The following is a 22,039-nucleotide window of genomic DNA, read 5'->3' as shown; positions in this document are numbered from 1 at the left end:
TAAATGTTGCCTACACTATCAAAACACAGAAGACATTAAATTTTAATGTGATATAAAAGTAGCTTGTAAACTGGACCGATATTTCATTGATGTGACTCAAGAAAGGTGCTGAGTTAGAGAGCTGATGAAGCCCAACATCTGATTGTTTCAGCCTCAATTAATTTAAAAATCTTCACAATGTGGACTTTTATTGTCGATATAATAAGCTTCTTGAAAATCATGAATATAAAGGAATAGAGGCAAAAGATCAAGACATCTGAACCAAAAAGATTAGATCAAAACATTTATTTATTTATTTATTTTGTTATAAAAACAAAAATAAATCCAAGCAGGTAATGAAATAAACATAGTCTTTAAGTATCCCATCCTTGTTTTCCTGTCCTAGAATTTAGTACACAGTCCATGTTTAAGGTTCTTGAAACATTTCTGGATGCTATGACGTTTCCATCTTGTAACCATGCTTCTCTAGCTCAGCGCTGAAAAACACAGACAAATGGACAGCATTAGCATTCTTTGTGATAAATCAGAGAAACAGCTGTTTCTAAGACATAATAATAAAGAAAGCTGAGTCACTAACTTAGAACATTACCAAAGAGCTTTATTTTAGCCCCTAAAAAGAAACCATAAGGAAACTGGGTATCAGTTAATATAGTAATTAAAAAATTTGTTTTTCCCCAATTACATTTTATTTTCATTAATTTTCTCATATATGAACCTACTTACAGAATAAATGAGACTTTCTACTATCCTCCAAGAACCTTGCAAATACTATACTAATGCCCTACTTCTAATGTACATTTAAATACAGTTTAAATACTCTTAGATTTGTCTGTTTTATGTGTATGAATGTTTTGCCTGCATATGTGTGTGTGTGTCTCACCTGTGTGCCCACTGCTCACAGAAGTCAGAAGAGGGTGTCTAATGGTTGTGAGCCACCATGTGGGTGCTAGAAATTCCATCTGGATCCTCCTCAAGAGGAACAAGCATCTACCAGTGCACCATCTTCCCAAGCTTTCAATAGGAATGTCTGTGGTTTATTTGTTTATGTGGTGATATGGACTAAAATCAGTGCCCCACGCATGCAAGGTGAGCACACTACTATTCAGCTGTAGTTTTAGATACTTCAACAAAATTTTGAGATCTATAAAGTTCACATCAATATCAAAATTTTACCAATTATACAATCAGCCCAAGCATAACTGCTATATACAGGAAGGAAACTAGTTTCTGTTCAACAAATGATGCTGGGAAACTTGGGTGTTCACATGTAAAAATGAGTTACACCCACATTATATGCAAAAATTCATTCAAAATGCTCGACCTAAAAGAGCTAAGCTATACAATTCTTCCAGAAAGACACAGGAATAAATCTTCATTATCTTGAATTTGGTAATGAGTTCCTAAATCGGATACCAAAGTATATGTAACAAAAGAAAAAATAAACTTGACCACCAAAATTAAAAATTTTGCAAATGACATAACAAAGTAAAAAAGACAACCTAGCAGAGTATCTGACAAGGTTTTAATACCAAGAATATGCAAAGTAGTCTCACAATTCATCAACAAAAAGTCCAATTTAAAAATGGAGAGGATTTCAACAGACAGACTCCTCCTCCCTCAAAACGATACATATGGTGATGAAGCACACAAAAGCCATAGTCACCAGAGAATTAAAATGGAAGTTACAAGGAGACAGTGCTTCCAAGCCTTCACTTACAAGATGGCTGCATTTACAACAGAATAAACGAACAATATCATGCTTAACCACTGCTACTGGGACAACTTTTCAGTGACTATAGACAAGTCTGACAGGTCTTCAAAAAGTTAAAACAGAATTACCATACAACCTAGAAATGTCACTTCATGTTCCCTAAAACCTGAAAATAGGTACTCAAATACACACACATGCATGTTCATAGCTGCACACTATTCACAGCATATAAAAAGTAGAAATGTCCCCAAACTGACAAATAACATAAAATACAGTATATCCTATATTAGAGAATTATTGAGTTATGAAATAGAATAATGTATTTCTATATGCTGCCATATTTCTGAATTTGGGAAAGATTATGCTAAGTGGAAGAAGCTGGATACACAAGGACATATCTTGTAAAATAACATTTATATGAAATGTCCAGAATAGGCAAATTAATACTTTAATACAATTAAGTAGACTACTAAACTCTAATCTCTAAATTTGAGAATCACTAATTGAGTTCCCCAATTAGTTCTGATTTTAATTTCTGCCCAGTTACTCAATACTGGTTGAAAATAAATGTTAAGATTAAATTCATGAAAAATAGTAAATATGCTTCTATTTAACTACCCTTTTAGAAGGAACCAAAGGTGTATGCAATTTCCTGAAATATTCCTGTTTAGAAATCCAAAGGGTGAAGGTAATACATCTTATTTTACACAATGAAAGAATCATCTCAAAAGTTTTAAGAGAACAACCATCTATGTAAGCTGTACATTCCATGTTTAAAATAAAATAAGATTCTGGCTGAAAACCTACCGTAACTGATTGGAGAAGTCATCTTCTACATTGTCGTCATCCCAATTATCCTCCCAGACATGTGCATCTTCATCTTCATCTAAGCCAGCCCAGTCTACAAATGGAAACAGATGCCTAAGTATTTCTCATACATTATTTCCAAAGAGATAAAAACTTCAGCACCCTCACAACTCAAACAAAACAAAACAGCTAACACTTTACCTAAGAAAAACTGAAATCTTCCTCTACAAATCTCAAAGCTTTTGCTATCTTGTTCTCATTTCCTCCATAGACAACAGGGCAGCTGCACACAATAAACTCAAAGTGACTTTGTCAGCACACACCAGCCTCATGCAAGCTCGGATCAGGTCAAATCCCAGCATGGAGAGGGGATGTGGACATGAGTTCCTATGCCTGGCTGAGGAGCTGTTCTGAGAGTTAAGAGTCAGGTTTTCTTTAAGAGCCTATAGTAAGTAAGTTGATCGTGTTCCAGGGGAAGGCCAAACATTCAGAATATATGGGAAGCACACACTGGACTTGATGGTTTGGAGGGAAAAAAAGACACAAAGTTGGGTGGGTAGGGAAGAGAGCTGGATCTGGGAGGAATTTGGGGGAAGGGGTGAATATGATTAAAAGACATTGAACGAAATTCTCAAAGAACTAACGGGAAATTAATTCAAATTATAAGATACCACCAAAATTTAGCAAATAAAAATATAAAATTTAAAAGTCTTTTGTCATTTGTTTTTTGAGACAGGATCTCATACACATCAAGACCAATATTAAACTCACTGTGTTGGGGAGGAGGCCTTACAGTATTATTGATCATCCTGCTTCCATATCCCAACTGCTGAGATTACAGACACTCAACAGGAAGCCCCACTTGTCTTTTTTTTTTTTTTTTTTTTTTTTTGGTTTTTCGAGACAGGGTTTCTCTGTGTAGCTTTGCGCCTTTCCTGGAACTCACTTGGTAGCCCAGGCTGGCCTTGAACTCACAGAGATCCGCCTGGCTCTGCCTCCCGAGTGCTGGGATTAAAGGCGTGCGCCACCACCGCCCGGCTCAGCCCCACTTGTCTTTTAACAGAAGAAAAAACAAATGCACAGAGGTTGCTGTTTTACTTAATTTTTTTTTCTTTTTCCTCCTTCCTTTTGGCTTTAAAGGACAGACTTAGATAGATTTCAGCTTTCCTCAGAACCAGAAAAACACATGTGTAAATCTCTCTAGATATTCTTGTAGGGGTTAATATCTATTAAGGGGTTGGAGAGATTGCTCGGTAAACTGTGCAAGCATAAGGAACTGGGTTCAGATTCCCAGTACTCACAGTAGCAAGTGCTTGTAATGGAAAGAGGATTTGTGAGTTCCTCGTTCAGTGAGAGTTGATTGAGTTAAGAAGGATACAGAAAGACTGCTGACATTCACCTCTGGCCTCTGCACATGTGTACACATATCCACATATATGTATGCATACATACACTTACAAAAGGAAGTATCTATTGCTAAAATAATACTAACAGCACAGAAGCTCTAAAACAGCTCAGTAGTCAAGCAAAGGTCTAATCAATTAGATAGCTTTACTACAACCAAATATTTAGTACTTCTATTTCAGAAAGTAAGTTACCTCCAAATTGCCTTTTCTTTATGCTTTTGAATACTAACTCATGGAATGCCTGAATTAGGAACTGCATCGCTGATCCATCCTCTATGTTAGTTTATCTTTGAGTGATGGTTCAGCAATACACTGTTGATTTCCAAATACATCCCCACTGCTGAACTACCCTTTACACCTTCTAATTCTACATATAACTGACTCTAGACACAAATCCAACTTACTGGCCTAAAGAAAGAAAAGCAAAGGAATCATCCTAAAATTCCTAAATACATGCATCAAATTCTGCTTATTTAGCCCTCCAAATAAGTCTAAAGTTGACCTTTTATTCCTATTATTTTTAATCTAGAACAAACATTCACATTAGACAGGGTAAGTCCCTACTGCTGAAGACAACATGCATTTGGGACACATGGACCAGAGGACTTGAACTGGATGAGCTCTGAAAGCTTCCTCCACTTCCCGCCTGAGGACTATATTTCATGGTACCAGAAGGCATCATGCAAACTTCCAAAGGAAGGAAGCAACCAACAGTCCTACCCAGCTATGGTGCCTATGAACCACAAGGATGACCATAACCCTAAAGTTGTAGTGGTGGCATGCATAGTTTGATGGTAAGTCAAACACTCTAATTGGACTTAAGGCTTGCTGAACTGGGGGAGGGGGGGTCATCCCTGGTACTGCAAATTTAGCCAACTACCCAGAGCTAGTGAGGTCATGGATCTTGCAGGAGAAACTATAGGTACCATTCTAAGCCAGCACAAGCCCTAACTACATTCTAAATATTTTTCCATGTACCCACATATAAGTTCTCACTCCTCATGGAAATTTCGCTTTTCAACAGATGGAGACTATTACAGAACTGGTCAAAATGCAGTGAACAAGTGATCTGGCCAGTCCAACTCATATACATCTATAACACAATTCCTACACTTAAGGTGCAGGGGTCATTTCAGAAGACAGGGTGGCAAGAATTTTTTAGCCAGAGGAATAGGAAATCTGCTGTGAGACTGTGTCTCTTAGAAATGTCAGAAGCTACAACCAACACGGCTGCCTAAACATAACCTGAACAAGGATGACACCAACAGACGTGCTAACATGGAAGGGGAAAGCTCATGAGGCCTCAACCGTAAATAAAGAACTACAGGCAACTAAAGACTGGTGAGAGCAGGAAAAATAGTGTTTCACAGGGAAGTGTACACCAGCTGGTTCCAACTGGTTACACAATACCAAATAGTCCTGAAAACACATATACAAGCGACATTATACAGAACTGCGCAGGTTGTATTTATGTATTTAAGAACACAGACACCACCACCACCTCCACCACCAGAGAAAAGAGGTCATGCATTTAAAAGACAGTTTGGAAGGAAGGATTAGAGAAGGGAAAGAAAATGAGAAATGATGTATTATATTATAATCTCAAAAAATCAAAACAAAACCCCCAAACATTTACACTATCCCCTTTTACCTGGTTCCTTCTACTTCAGATCCTGATGAAAAATTAGCCTCCTTGGGGATGCCACTTTAATCCCCTCCCCTTTTTTTTTCATTTGAATGACACCAACCTATCTCAGAAACAAGAGTATATGCCTCCAAACACCTCCTTAGGCTTATACAACCACTGTAAACCTGACTGACATATTTTTACAGGGTTGTTTTAAAGTAATATTTTTCCAGGTGTGGTAGTACACGTGTATACACACACACACACACACACACCTGTAATTCCAGCACTAAAGCAGAAGCAGAGGTTCTTTGACTCTAGAACTATATTTCCATTTCTATTTACTATAGAAAAATTCTGTAAAATTTTTTTTCAACATTCCAATCTACTCATAGCTCTTTCATGTGTGCCATGTCTTACTCACACTCATGCCTCTAGTGTGGAAACTGGACAATAAAGACTTACCTGTAAGATCTTAATGTTTAATTAGCTCCTAGTTTTACACTTCATATTTTGATATTAAAATTTTCTTTGGTGTGTGGGGTATACATGTGACTGTGGGTGGGAGTGCACATGCGCATGTGTAGACGCCCAGGTCATCAGGTGTTCCGTGCCATCACTCTCCACCTTTTTAAGGTAAGGTCTCTGACACTGAACCTGGAGCTAGGCTGGCAGCCAGCAAGCCCCAGGGAGTGTTCCTGTCTCTGCCCCGCCACAGTTCTGGGGTTACAGGCATGTGCAGCCTTGAACAACCTTTGCTATAGATGTTGAGCATTCAAACTCAGGCCCTTATGCTTACACAGTAAGCACTCTTAATTCCTATCCCACTGAACAATCTTCTGAGTGCCTGCTTACAATTTTATAAATTATCAAACGTTTGATGCTGTTCCTTATCTCTGTACCATCTTCTGAACCCATCTACTGCTTGGTTGACTTTTACTTCTGAACTTAATTCAAACACTATTTATTCCACCATTATAAAAACTACCACAGCTTCCTGAAGAAATGGTTGATTTCAAATCTGTGACATGCAAACCATTAAGCATATTAAGAGATTTATTTTTAATGCCAGAAAGCACATCAAAGCTAACAGAAACTTCCTTAAAAGAATAACATACTGAATAAGGAGGGGAAAAGCCAGTCTACTGTAATAGGACATTTCTCTCTGACCTGCCAGTTCCTGAATAACTGCTCAGAGGCTTAATATAAATAATAAATAATAAATGCTTGGCTGGTAGCTCAGGCATATTACTAACCAGCTCTTACATTTAAATTAACCCATAATTCTTATCTATGTTTATCCATGTGGCTTGGTACCTTTTTTCAGCACAACATTCTCATCTTGCTTCCTCTTCGTCTGGCTAGTGACTCCTGCCTCCACCCTTCCTCTTCCCAGCATTCTTAGTTTGGTTGCCCCAAATTGGCTACTGGCCAATCAGCATTTTACTAAACCAATTTGAGTGACAAATCTTTACAGTGTACAAGAGGATTATTCCACAGCAAAAAGAAAGTGCCAGGTACACTGACAGCCTGGGATTTCTCAGTACTTGGAAAACAGGAACTCAGGTCATTCTCAGCTACACAGCAAGTGAGATAAATCTGGGCTACCTGAGACCCTGTCTAAAACAAAACAAAACAAATTTGAGCAAGGTATGCTGAAAAATTAAAAGAAACCAGGTGGCTGTACACAATTTTACTGTGATCCTAACACATGAAAAGCTTGTGTGTGTGTGTTTGAGGCCAGCTCTACAACAAATATCAGAAGAAAAATAGATAATAATCTTTACAGTTCCACCTGTGTAAGTACAAAAAAATGACAGAAATGGTCATTTTGCAAAACTTCATTGTAACTTAGTAAAAGATCACTAACCAGTATTAAAATTATGGAGTAAAAATGGGTGGTTTATAGGACAGGCTGCTTACTCATTATAAATTGTGAGACATAGCCATTGTCACCATAGCCAAGTGAACAAACAGCACATTACCACTAAGTTAGGACAATTTAGCATGTGATTCTTAATGAAAGCAGTAGGAGATACTCATCACCTCAGTAGAACTCTGGATAAAGTTAATTCTGAATCTATAAGACAAAAGGGAAGGTGAGACGTTATGTAACTGGCCTCTTCAAAGAAGTCAACAACTCAGAACTACCTTCCTAGAAGCAGCACTACTCACAGTGGAGGCTGAGCCCTCCCACATCAATCATTAATCAAGGAAATGACCCAGAGGCTTGTCTACAGGACAATACTGTAAGGGCCTTTCTTCAGTTGGGGTTCCCTCTTCCCAAATGGCTCTAGTTTGTGTCAAGTTGACAAAAAAAACTAAGTAGCACAAAAATCCACTTTGGAAAATATCACCTCTAGAAATTTTGAGTATCACAACATTAACACCCGGACAAATAATTATTACTTAAAAATAACATCTATCATATTTGCCTCTGTAATTTAATGACCAACAGTGCTTAGCACATGAACAAGGTCATGAAACATGAACAAAATCCTAAATCACAATAGTAAAATCAGATCATGTATATTTTTTATTTCCCTCCCTCCATCCAAAAACCATTAATTACTGGGTATTTTATGTATGCCCTAACCATTAGTTTCATCGTTCTTGTCACCTATTAGAAACACAGTGTGCACAGGAACAACACAGGTCCTTTGAGTATATAGTATGGCTTCCAGAAAGTTCTGTGTTTTCATGGGGTTCCAGGGTGTATGAACAAGTGGGTCTCTGTTTCTTGTTCCTTTTCTTGGGCTCTTTTCCTTCTGCTTGTTTTGCCCAATTCCAGTGTGTTAGTTTTGTCTTATCTCATTATCTCTTAGAAGCCTGCTTGTTTTCCAATGAGACAGAAAGGAAGTAGATCCAGATAGGAGGTGGGGAAGAACTGGGAGGCACAGAGTGAGGGGAAACCATAATCAGGGTATATTATGTGAGAAAAAAAGTCTATTTTTAATAAAAGGAGGGGAAAAAAAGAAAACAGCTATGAATATTTCAATCTCACGGCTTGAATTTGAAATACCCCTGTGTTGAAATGTTGGTATGTGGCCCAGGGCACTATTCTGAAGGCTGCAGAGCTTCCAGTGGTAGGTCTGGCTGGTGGGAGTACATCAGCAGGGGTAGACTTTGGAAGGGAGTCCAGGGGAGCTTTCTACCTTTTTAATTACAGTCGTGTGAACGAGCCCCCACCTCACGCACCAGGGGCCATGCTCCCCCAATATTGATGGGCTAACATCTTCCTGACCCTGTGAGCCAGTTGTCTGTCCAGTATTCATTCTGTCAATATCAAGAACAACAAAAAAAAACCAACCCAAAATCTCAGAAGTTAATAACAAAGGCACAATTTAGGCTTTTTATGTGCAAATGTAATAGATCCAAAATATTCAACAGCAGTGGCTCATGAGGGTATTTTATTCCAGTTATGTACTTACATTTTTCTGATTTAAGAACAGAAAGAAAAAAAGTACTTCATTTACCTGGTTCCACAAACCAGAAAAGAACAGGAACTTGGAAGGTATCCTAGCTATTCTTCCTCCTTCAACTACCAGTCACATCTTTTCCAGGTTTTCTTGTTGTTTGTTTAGTTGTTTATCAAGATAGGATTTCTCTGTGTAGCCTTTATTATGTAGACCAGGCTGTCCTTGAACCTGGAAATCTGTCTGCCTCTGCCTCTCAAGTGCTGGGATTAAAGGTGTGCACCACCACCTCCCAGCCCTTTCCAGTTTTAATTCCTAACTATCTTAAGCTACTCATCTCCTCCCTACACTTAACTCGGCTATATCAATGCGGGTGAGATTATTTCCTTCATGGACTACCACTGTACCTTTTATTGTTAAAAACACAGAGAAATACTACACGACAGTAGCAATGGATGCTAGGATTGAATGTTAAAGACATCAGGAGCTTCAAAGCTGGAGGCATGTTCAACAATTAAGTGCTTAAAGAACTCAAGTGTGGATCCCAGCACCCACAGCTCACAACCAACTGTAATTTCAGCTCCAGGGAGTCTGTCAGACACCTTTTCTCTTGACTTACATGCATGTGGCACACACTCACATAAGGCACATACACATAAATGAAAAAAATGTTTAAAGGAGCTTCATTTCAGATAGTAGATGTTTCTCTACATCACTAAATCAAAGATCAATGCGGTTTTAAGTTTTTAATTAAAATTGAACAAAGCCTTGAAATAATCCTAGATTTGTTTATAAACATCTAGGTTCTTGAATGGCAAACTTGCAACAGAACAACTGAATTTATTATCCTTTTGCAGCAAATGAGCACTGCCTGGTAATGTCCCTGTCACTCCTCCATATTCCCTCCCTCCAGTCCTACTGTATGGACTATAGTTTTGTGGCCATTTAGTAACCTAACTAGTTTTCCCCTCCCAAAGAAATGGTAATACCAAACTCCTCCTTATTAAAATTCAAAAGAAACTACTTCATTAAACTGCTTTATAACAAATTTAGGCTTTGTCCTTCAAGTTTTTATAAAATGGTCAAGACATGACTATTTAAAAATTACTGATATTTGGAACTAGAAAGAATTACCCTTTTTAGTTTGAGAATAATCACCATTACGATAATCAAAACCAGATGAAGAAGAGGTTACCTTAGAAAAAGATACTAACTTTTTAAAACTAATCCCCCACCCCTTCAGTCTTAAGTCCCTGGTTGTAAATATGCAGTTTGGTAGAGCACAGAAACAGGAAGGAACGGCAAATACCTGTTGAGGTACTTTTAGGAATTTTATAATCACACTTAAGGGAGTTTAAAGTTTAAAAACAAAATTAGCCAAACAATAATCTGAACAAAGACTAGACACAGTTTTTGAGAAAGGGGGGTGACATGTCAATAAAACTACAATGGAAGAATGATTAAGGCACTGAAACATCAAACCCCAGCCAGTCTCAAACACTTCCAACTAAAGAATTCCCTACTAAAGTGAGGAGTTTCCATGTGCACCAGTCCCTAAGAAGGAAATGATCATGTGTGGAAAGAGACAAGTTAAGAATATAAAATAATAGTGCCGGGCGGTGGTGGCACACGCCTTTAATCCCAGCACTTGGGAGACAGAGGCAGGCGGATCTTAGTGAGTTAGAGGCCAGCCTGGTCTACAGAGAGAGAGAGATCCAGGAAAAGCGCAAAGCTCCACAGAGAAACCCTGTCTCGAAAAACCAAAAAAAAAAAAAAAAAAAAAAAGAATATAAAATAATAAAAACATGGTACTTTTTTGATAAAGCTTATAAAGTCTTTCAAAAACACTGCAGAACCTTAATTGTCTTCTAAATTGCATTTTTAGAAACACTAAAATTATAGGGTTCCAGAAACTTTTAATCTAAATTATTATTTGATTCAAAATGTTGATTTCAATATTGTTATTACTTGGTGTCATTCAAATGTCTCCATGATGGATTTACTTCTTTTAATTTTGTGAGGGGGGAAAAAGGCTTGTTAATTTGTAACCAAATGCTTCAGAGAATCACTAACAAGAAATTAAGTGAGTCAGTGATTTATTTTATGAAGTGCCAATTCTGAATCCAAGGAAGGCAATCTTCTTACCCTAAGTGCCTTTTTCTTTAAGATGGTACAGTTTCTAATCTATCAAAATGAATAGGAGGAGCACTTGCCATAAGAATAAAGCACCTTTCCCTTCTTTTAAACAGGCACCTCATGCTTCAGGAGGGGAGAAAGAAAAGGGTACAAAAAAAGTCCTCGAAAAATAAAATATCTCACAAGGCAAGGAATACAGTCAATACCACAGGCAAGGCTTGAGGATTCATGAAAATAGCTCTATTTCCCTGGTAATTTTTAAAATTGCATTTACTGTATGTGTGTGTCTATGTATGTGTGTGCCCATGCCATGATGTCCATGTGGAGGTCAGAAGACTACTCACAGGAGTTGGTTCTCTCCTTCTACCATGTGGGTCCTACAAATCAAACACAGGCTGTCAGGCCTGTAGCAAGTGCCTTTACTACTAAGCTAGCTAGCTAGCTACATTGCCGGCTTATCCCTTGGTATCCTTACCTCCCTAAGAGTTGTCGTGATCATGGTGTCTCTTCACAGCAATAGAAACCCTAAGACAGGTGCCTTATTAATATCTAATGTTGTCCTTTAATATAAATATACATTTCTACTTTCAATTTCAATGTATTGCCAGAACTGTGATCAACTAAATAATTAAAGCTTTTTACCCCACTTTTTCTGCCTCCAGATGTGTACTATCTTAAAAAAGAGTTCTATGTTTTTAAATGAATTGGAAATAACCAATAACAGTTTCCTAATAAATACATTTCTAGTGATTCTAAATTTAAGACTTTGCATCAAAGTTATAGCTTTCTTCTCATTTGCCAACCAAGAACTACATTTGTTACTAACTTTAAATTTTAAAAAACTGAGACTACCGAATATCCCATCTATTACAATGACATCTAAGTATGGAAAAGGCTCTTAGAAAATGTTTTTAATAGTCTTATCTTCTAACATATGTTCCCAAATTCCTTAAAAGCACCAAGTGTGCCCCCTTGGAGAAATGTAAAAATTCTACTTAGCATTTTCATGGTTTAGAAATGTTTTCTATCAGCCCCAAAGGTGAATCTATTACTATCATTCTGCTAAATGGACATAGTACCACGCCCTGCCCCGTAGATTTATGTCTCTCTACCCACTTATTTGTGTATTTCTCAGACCTCATCAGAGAAATTTCTTTAAGCAGTGGGTGGAGGTTTAGCACCAGAACTCCTAACTGGTCAAAGGGGAGAAAGTAGGTGTGTGCGGAGCACTTAGTCACAAATGGGACATGTATATCACACGCCCTTCTCCAAGGTTCAGGGACCATCATGGAGGGGGTGGGTCAAAAGCATGGAAGAGCCAGACGTTTAGAGGACTGAAGGGAAATATGAGCTTCTAGATATGACAGGACTAATGCATTCAGGAACTCCCAGCAGCTGAGGTTGCCTTCACAAGACCTACAAAAGATCCAGTCAGTTAGCATTTCAATATGAAGGGGTTTCATGAGCCCCCATCCCTAACTGAGGAACTATGGAGAGTCGATGCCTTCTGGAGGAGGGGAAGTCAGTTTTCTCTAAGGATGTGGCTCCTGGTAGGTGCACTATGCTCCGCTGGGAGGCTCCACACCATGAGTATATATTTGAGCAGCACAAAGTGAACTCAGTAGGTTTTCCTGACAGAGAATGAACACAAAGTTGGAGGGAGGAATGATCTGGAAGTAGTTGGGGGAGGAAAAGGGTGCAGTGAATCCAATCAAAATGCGCTATATAAAATTTTTAAAGAAAAAATAAAAATATTTTAAAAAATGAAACCAAATTTCATCAAATAGAAAAACATACATGCATATGCAGAACATTATATGATGAAAAATACACCAAACTGCACTTATCAAGGGAGCGTAAAAGAAAACAGGGACAATTACAACAGCACTGTGACCCACATGTGAGAATGGAGCCACACCAACTCTCATCAATTGACAGGTAGATCGTGCTTTTCAGAACTCTGCTTTCTATAGTTACCCCAATGCACCGCCTATTTAGTAGCTAAGAAACTAATGACTGCCCAGCACAGCACCCTGTTCTCCCCCACTTTCTCTAACTGCTGTCAAAGGAGAACCTCAGAGTAACCACCAAAAGCAATCCATATGCTGGTGCTCCCTGGCTACTGGAACATTCAGTTACCGTGGCAAGGAGTCTAAAACTAATGTTCAAAATAACCTATAGAGCCATTATAGTTAGCCACAATTATCCTTTAAAAACCCAATTCAAACTCAGTTCTTTTCATCAATAATATATATTTGACAAACTATTTCCACTTCACTGTCTTTATTAATCAGTACTTTCAATTTTATTTAATTTGATATAGAGTTGCCAAAAATCATTAATCTCAAAATGCCCTTATGACTTAAAAAATCTTACCTCATTTGACCCTGTTTCTCACGACTAGGCCCTAGTCAACCTGAGTTCCACATCCATTTCCTGGGCACAAAAGTGTAAAATCAAAATCCCCGGCCTCTAATTCGTCCTAGCACCCCATATAACTAACAGCCCAAAGGTAATCAATCCACTTGCCTTCCTGTTACTCCACTTCACTCCTAATAACCTACTGGAGACCCTTCTTATCTGAGGTATTTCAACAATGTACTGCTTAGGCCACTGACTGTGGCTTCCACCTCTGCAAACTAAATCTGCTGGTTTAGCATCTCCCAGTACAGTACTGCCTATACAAACCTCACATGCAACACTCGCAAAAGCAAAATGAGGAAACCATTTTAAAAACAACACCCCAAACCACCACAAGCATTTCAAATCTATTTAAGAATGAAGTCCAAAAGAGTTGTGACTTAAAGATTTCCAAGATCAGTCTCTAGCTACCTATGTCTACAAATACTATTTCCTAGCTCCCCTTTTTCAAAAAAAAAAAAAAAAAAAGAAACCTTAAAAAAGTTATGGGGGGGGGGCCGGGGCGGTTGAAACATGCCATGTTAGGTAGAAGCCAGAAGACAACTTAGGACAATTTGCTGGAGTCATTCTCTCATTCCACTTTCATAGGGGCTCCAACTCAGGCCTGCAGAGCAAATGCCTTCACCTACCCCACCCCACCAGTACTAGCTCATACTAAATACCCATGGATTTTCACCACCAAGCATTTACTTACCCCTTCTTTTGGACATTCCTTTTCTATATTTCAATCTCTCTCTCTTTTAAAAAGATTTATTTAATTATGTATATGAATGTTCTGCCTGCATGTATGTACACAATGCGAAAGCCTACTGCCCAAGGAAGTCATAAGAGGGGCCAGATCCCCTGGAACTGGAGCTACATGTGGTTGTGAGGTGCCATATGGGTGCTGGGAATTGAACCCAGGTCCTCTACAAGAGGTTCTTTTAGCCACTGAGGAAACTGTTTTCCCCATTTCCATCTCTTAAACTATTTGTTCCAATGGTGCTAACTCATGTTTTAAATACATGGATATTGCCTTTTTTTGAACTGTTGTTGAACTTTACAATTGGTTATGTTCTAATATCACGTGTGTGTGTGCGTGCGCGCAAACACACACACACACACACACACACACACACACACACACACACACACACACACACACAGCAAACAGAAATCTCACCTAGAAACCCAACAGATAATACAGACTAAATCAAAATTGTTCAAGTTTAACCAGAGACATGTGTATGGAGGGTCCATGGGAGAAACTAAAGCCTTAGAGTCTCCCTGGGACAGGCATTTCTCAAAAAGTCCTCTACTTGGTGACAGCCACTGGTCCTTATTCCTCAGCTTCCTTACTACATTCAAACAGATTCTTCATAGAGTGAAATTTGTTCCAGTGAAGTATCTACTAGAGTGAACCTGGTTGTTATTATTATTATTATTATTATTATTATTATTATTATTATTATTATTATTATTTTGCGAAGCCCTGGGTAAAAACTCTATACCTCACAGAGGTGTTATGAACAGTAAAAGAGACTATGTGAAGCATTTAGGACTGGCAATGGCAGCTAAAGTAATTTTCTCTCTGTATCCCTCAGTACCAGATTTATAGGAGGTAATTAATATGTATCAAATCAACAAATCACTTGTTACATGCTAACTACAAAAGCAGTGTGGGGTGGTAAGAAATTTAAGTAGAGAAACCTTTTCCAGAATGAAGACAATACCACAGCTACCAAATCGAATAAAGATACACTTTAGATCATCTAATTTTTACGATTTTTATTTCCCTTTTACTGTTTTCATAATTCAGCTTTCAAAGAGCAAAGCTTAACAAACAGGTATAATGTTAAACACTGAAAATCACAATTGCTTGTTGTTTGCTCACTCTACACATGCAGTGAAATAGTTAATCAAGTAGTGATCAAAGAATTTGTACTGTTTAACATTCTGGTTATCACCTCTTATCACCTACCTCCATAGGGATTATTCAATCTGATTTTCACAATCCCTAAACAACATATACTATGTCTATGCAAAGTATGCTATGTATATATAGATATGCATCTCGTGTGTCTTTAAATTTTATATGAATAGCACACTAGTGTGGGAGTCAGGGTAATCCAGACTGAATGAGATCATGAAGGTGTGGATCTCATGAGTCAATTACAGTACAAAAAGATAAGGCAGCTCTCCTCTTCACCAGGAATGAATCTGTCCACACCTGTCTCACCAGACTAAGAAAATAAAATTTGTATTTTTTAAGCCAGTCAGTCTATAGTACTTTCTTCTGGTAGCCCAAACAGGCTCATACAGTTAGGAAAATCTCTCATAACTCAAAAAAAAAAAAAAAAATCCATAAATCATGGGCAAAGAAACTAAGGATTAAGGCTAGCAATTCAAGGAAAGGCATAATGGTTGATCTCACTCAAATAAACCAACAGAAAAAAAGGGACTTAGCTCAGTTGGGTAAAATAATGCCTGTGGTGCAACCATGAAGATCTGAATTTGGCCCCTCAGTACCAATGTAGAAAGCTGGGTATGGGAGAAGCAGAGAAGATCCTGAGGGCTAGACTTGCCAAACTGGGGAGTTCTGGGTTCACTGACAGACCTTGCTTCAAATGTAAGATGGAGAAGGCAGCCCCAGACATCAACTTCAGGCCTCCATATGCATATACACACATGAACAGGTACACATGCACACACTACACACAAAGAACGAAATTGACCCAAAATAAAATGATACGATCTCATTTTTCATGCATCAGATTGCTAATGACTAAAATGTTTAGTATCTAGTGCAAGAAAGCTTAATAGAGAAAAGGTGAAGTATAAATGGAAATATATATCATATAACTCTTCTCAAAGGAAATTTGAGAATATATGTTTAAATTTAAAACATATCTGATTTTAGATGAGGTGCACAAGCTTTTGAAAGACAACATTTCTGTGAAGGGGCAATGTGTGTGGTTGGTGTATCACAGCCTGAAGAGAATGAAGAAGTCATCCATACTAGAGCAAGGAGGAGAGAGCGAGCCATGGCATATAGAATGCTAAGCCCAAGTAAGGTGAGCAGAACTTTACAGGCTAGCAGAAAAGAGGATTAAACAAACAGACAACACATTTAAGAGAAATAGACAATATATTTAAGATATGGTAGCTAGGTGTTGAGTTACTAGAGGATGGAGTTACAAATGTTGAAGAGGACAACAAAAAGCAACAAGGAACCTGTGGTTCTGAATTCCAAGTGGAGGGATCAATGCGAACTTGGTTTTACACACACACACACACACACACACACACACACACACACACACACACACACACACACACACACACACCACCCAAAAGCAACATGCATAACTGGAATCAAGATCCTGTTCTCCACTCCAACCAAAGTCGGGAAATACCAGATTAGCTTCAAATATCTTGTGTCAAATACTAGCAAGTGCAGAGAAAATGATGGGGAAGTATCAAAAATCACACAAAAACAAGCTTGAAGGAGTTTTCCATATTCAAATATGGGACTAGAAGGTAAGAATAAAAGTAATAAATTATAATGCATTGAATTAAGAGTCCGTTAGCACACAGTAATATAAATGAATGAGAAAATCAGAAAATAGATGCATTAAAGGCTTAGCGATTGGAATTAATATTTACATGGTATTAATTAATGTCCCTCTCCACAAACAGCTACTAATTACTAACTGCAATTCAAAAACTTACTTCCTTGGATACAATTTCTAACAACAGATATTCAATAGGAACCTTCCCGTGTAGATAGATTAGGTATCTTCAAGGTTTTAGTGACACAAATTTCTTATTTCATACCAGTACCATGTAACTAACTTAAATGTTGGATGCTCTTGCTTATATGACTACTAGACTATATTTAAAAACTGTTAACAGCAAAGCCCCCTTTGTAAACAAACTGGCACAGTATGGAAAGCAGTCAACAATGGTTCTGTCTTCCTCCTTCATTTATCTAAAAAAATCTTTCTGATAATTGCTTAGTACAGTTAGTACCCAGTGTTCATGTTAATATTTTAATAGTACTGTTCTTATGACAATTCTTCCCTACACACATCTATGTATAACATACATTTAAATTCCTTAGCTCCTACTCACAAAATGCTGGCCATTTTTACCTCCATGAGTCATGTGAATGTGATACACTAAAACATCCACCAGATGTTTAGACCTCTACAAGATGCCCTACTTTGCCAGGCACCAGTAGAAGCTTCAGGGATCACCAGCCCATTGTCTGACTCAACATTCTCTACCATAGGAATTTGATTTGATAGGATGAAGAGATGGGTGGTAGTGTACTCCTGATATTTTGGTGTATACATGAGTATCACTGATTATAGAAAAAGTAGAACTCTTGCAAATCCTGTTGCTCTATGAGGCAAACTCAGTTTCACTTAAATATTCTAAAAAAGCAAGACAAAATAAACCAAAACATCTTAGCTCTGGAAAAGGAAAAAGAAAATAAATAAATAATCTACAGGACCACTGTTTCTTTCCACTTTTAGCATCCACTTCTAAATCCTTTCACTATCTGTCTGATAAGGAAAAAGTAGTTAGAGGTTTCAATCATATAACAACTTCAATTTTATAACCCACTCTATAACCACCAACCTAAGTGCACGATGGTTGAAATTTGAAATACTCTCTAGACAAAATTGTTAACTGGGTCTAAAACTTCAACCTTGTGAAGACCTCCAGAAATATATTAAAACAAGTCTTACCAGAACTTTGAATTTGAATGGCTTCCTTATAAAGCCTATTCTCACTTAGCATAAACAACTAGAAATTGTGTAGACTGCATTCCACAAAGATTCTAAACATGATTTTGTAACAGCACCTACTTAATGACCATTATAGTTCATACCCACCAATTAGAATAATTGTAAGGAATTGCCAATGTAACAGATTCAGACTAAACAAGGGAATTGGGGGATAAATGGAACTTTTGTTCTTTTGTACCTTCAGAGATTCATTCCAGATGTTTTACTTCACACTGAAGAAGAGCTATTCAGATGAAACAATGAGGCCTCCATCCAATCATTAACTTTTCTTTTGAAAATAAAATTTATCTTTCTTTAAGATCACTAAATTGAAATCTCAACAAGCAGGTTCTTACCTAGGAAAAGCTGCACCAACAGACAAACCATGAATATATAATTCAATGACTTACCTGCGACAGGCTCTACTGTGTACAGTCTACACACAGTTAATCCAGAGACTGGTCAGCCCCACTATGGAGCACTCAGACTAATAAAGCTCTTGGAAGTAAAATGTCCTATAGTCGGCAGAGATAAGTAACTCCAGATTGGCTTATTTATTCTATTATTGAATTTGTCAATGGTGTATTTGTGACAAAGGGCAATCACATGAAAAACTAAATTTTGCAAAAGGAAAGCACTTGAAAGTAAATCAGGGTACTAATAACTGAACAGAAAACTCAAATACCAAAAGATTCAAATTCTAGTAAGTGTTTCTAACATTCTCCCAAACAATGCCAATGCCAAGACTGGTGGTCCATGTATCACATTTCAACATCAACAGAGAATCCGTATCATGACAACAGCAAAAATATGAAAGAACATGTTCAGTCTCAAAGAAACAAAGTTTTTCAGTGATATTTTTTCAGGTTTATTTTTTTCTTTTAATTTGTAATCAAAAGTTTTCACTTATAAATATTTAGTGGTTTCATCCAGTGGACTAACTTTGTATACTGTAAAATCTCCCTAACATAATTAAGGAAAGGCTATTTAACTGATAACTAGAGAAGAAACATACACTTGCATAACAAATGCATTTCAAGGTTATTTCTCATTCTAAATGTAAAGATAATTCAACGAACACTAGATCTTCTACATCCAGAGACAACAAATTCCTAAGATGGATAAATGTCACAGCACATAAACTAGCAGAAGTCTCTTGTGTATCCTTTTGTCTTTAGAATCTTTGCTTTTCCTTAACTTTAATGAAATGTCTAAACACAATACAACTGTCAACACTGAGCAGACTATTGCTCCAAATAGATTCTGAAGAACAGACACTACACAAGCTGATGAAGGGTGCTGTGAAAACCCTAGTACGTCATCAAGGAGACAGTTACTTCTAAATCCATTTGTCAATTCTCAACTCTAGTTATTTTAAATAGATACATGCACTAAATGTAAGGGATAAAATCTGGGTGGAAGCCTTTAATCCCAGCACTCGGGAGGCAGAGGCAGGCAGATCTTTATGAGTTCAAGGCCAGCCTGGTCTACAGAACGAGATCCAGGGAAAGGTGCAAAGCTACACAGAGAAACCCTGCCTCGACAAACCAAAACAAAACAAAATCTGGGTGTGAATATTGTTCCCAAAGAGCTTTAGATCCCGAGTTGGCCAGTTAATGGCAAGGGTTTGTTTGTTTTCTAATATGTGAACTGCTGCTGCTTCAGGATGGGATGTTAGACTATACAATGTAAATCAAGTGTCTTAACAGTGGAGCTTGTGTGTAATCAGGAATAAAGGGCAACTGGAATAAGCAGTTGGGATAGAACTGGATCCTGCCCTCACTTAGCTAATTCTACCACAAAGCTCTGTCAGAGGATTATTAATGAACCTGAAAACAAAACAAAACCCAGATTGAGCAGACAAATGCATCATCAAGACAAAGGGTAAACTATCCCATAATATACTGTAGACCCCTAACTGGAAGGAAATGTGGTCTGAACTGGTTTATGAGGCTGTGTAATATGCACACTAAGCTCTCTTTCACCAAAACCAAAACACTGCTTGATAAGTAAACAGACTAAATGTTGCAGTGATGTGGTTTTATGCACAATGAGATCACGCTGGGGCAACCTAGCACAATTTCTGTCAAGTGATCACTGCTTGATGCCACATATGTGCACACCACTAACCACCATTTTTCTTCCTACCATCTTCAGAAAGGCAACAGTAACTCACATGTTTCAAAACAAGGTAAATACTTGGGAATCCTACTCATAACAGTTAGCCAACAAAGCACTCAATTATGAAAATCTACGGTGGCAAAGAGATCTAGCAACCCGAAGATAACAGCTGAAGTCAAGGGTGTGAATCAGGGTGTCCCTATTTCAGTTTCATCATTTCTATACTGTTGACACTGGGCCCATTTCTGGATTGTTCCAAACTTCTGTTTCCTTATCCGAATTATGGTAGATACAGCAATATCCATTCCCTATACTCGTGGATATGGAATTGTTTTAATATAGGGGCAGACTTACATTCCCAAGATCATAGCAACCTGCTCCAACATTGGCTGTATTATTACCTACAATGAGAGTACTAAAGCATCTCTAGTTCTGGAGTTAATTCAGAATGCAGACGGTTTGAGAGTTTTATGAAGCTTGGGTTATGTTAATTCAAGCGGCCGTAAATGGTGAGGAGCAGGAGTTAAGGCACATGACTGCCATCCTACTTCGCAGGGCCCACTCAGGCCGTCTGAAGAGTGGCTGCCTTGGGCCAACAGGGCAATTTTAGGAAGTTGACGACCAAAGGAAGGCTGGGAAACCGAAGCAAAGCAAGGGTCCCGTGCTGAGGATAAAAGGCCACAACCACGCTACAGCGGGCGGCCCGGCTTGGCCCGGGCCCCTCTCGGCGCCGGGGCACCGAACACGGGGCCGCGCCACGAAGCGACGGCTCCGGGGACTCGGAGGCCCGGTCAGCCGGAGGCCGCGCCGGGACCGCGCCGCCGGGCGCAGCTCATCGCCGCCGACGCAGCGAGCAGGCCCGGCGCCGCCCCACCGGAGCCCCGGGGCCCGGCGCGCGGCCTGGCAGTTACCTTCGGCGGGAAACTCCTCGAACTCGTCGTCCTCTTCCAGGAGACCCAGGTCGACAGGCTGCTTCTTCTCGGACATCGCGCCCCGCCGAGCCCCACAACGCGCAGAGCCGCCGCAAAGTTGGAAGCCTCAGCGCTCGTCAGCCGCCGATACCGCCAACGCCGGCGCAACCATAGAGACGAGCCAGGAAGAGTTACGGGGCAGCGCGAGGAATGCTGGGATATCCCGGGTCCGCCCAGCGCTTCCTGTGGGTGTAGCAGGTCCCCTGGCTTACTTAGAACAGTGGGCTGTTTTGTTTTATAGATTTTGTTTTATAGTCCGTTCGTTTTTTTTCATTCATGTAGGTTGCCTGACTGTGAAAGATTAACAGTGTATAAAATTACTAGAGACCATTACTTAGCTTAAAACCAAGAAAAGAAATCTAGATGAAGTAACTAACGTTTTAGTGGCAGGCCCTTAACGTACATTATCCCATACTCAAACCAATTCCTTGGGCATGCTGCTAAATATTTCCACATCACAGGAAACTCAGGACCAGAGCAGCCAAAGTCACTCAGACATGCTAGACTCCTGCCTGTCCTCCAGCTTTTCCATTACGCAGTGCTTTTTGGTCTTAGAATTGTTTGTGGTCCGGGCTTTGTGTTGTAACTAAGTCGACAGGTTGTTGTAAAGATAAACGAGTAAAAAAATGATGTAACATTTTATTGTTG

The 22,039-nt window shown here is 38.7% G+C and overlaps 1 long non-coding RNA gene across 1 annotated transcript; it reads right to left on the bottom strand.

Annotated features, from left to right (window-relative positions):
• Positions 1-270: 270 nt before the first annotated feature.
• On the bottom strand, positions 271-21,506 carry LOC102917170 (uncharacterized). The gene is made up of 3 exons (XR_443009.4): positions 21,332-21,506; positions 2,519-2,612; positions 271-476 (listed from the first exon to the last, which is right to left on the bottom strand). It is a non-coding gene; the product is annotated as an uncharacterized LOC102917170 (long non-coding RNA).
• Between the last annotated feature and the right edge of the window lie 533 nt (positions 21,507-22,039).

The sequence above is a fragment of the Peromyscus maniculatus genome, chromosome 3 (genome assembly GCF_049852395.1).
Source record: "Peromyscus maniculatus bairdii isolate BWxNUB_F1_BW_parent chromosome 3, HU_Pman_BW_mat_3.1, whole genome shotgun sequence".
NCBI lineage: Eukaryota > Metazoa > Chordata > Mammalia > Rodentia > Cricetidae > Peromyscus > Peromyscus maniculatus.
This window is presented reverse-complemented; position numbering and strand designations above follow the sequence as displayed.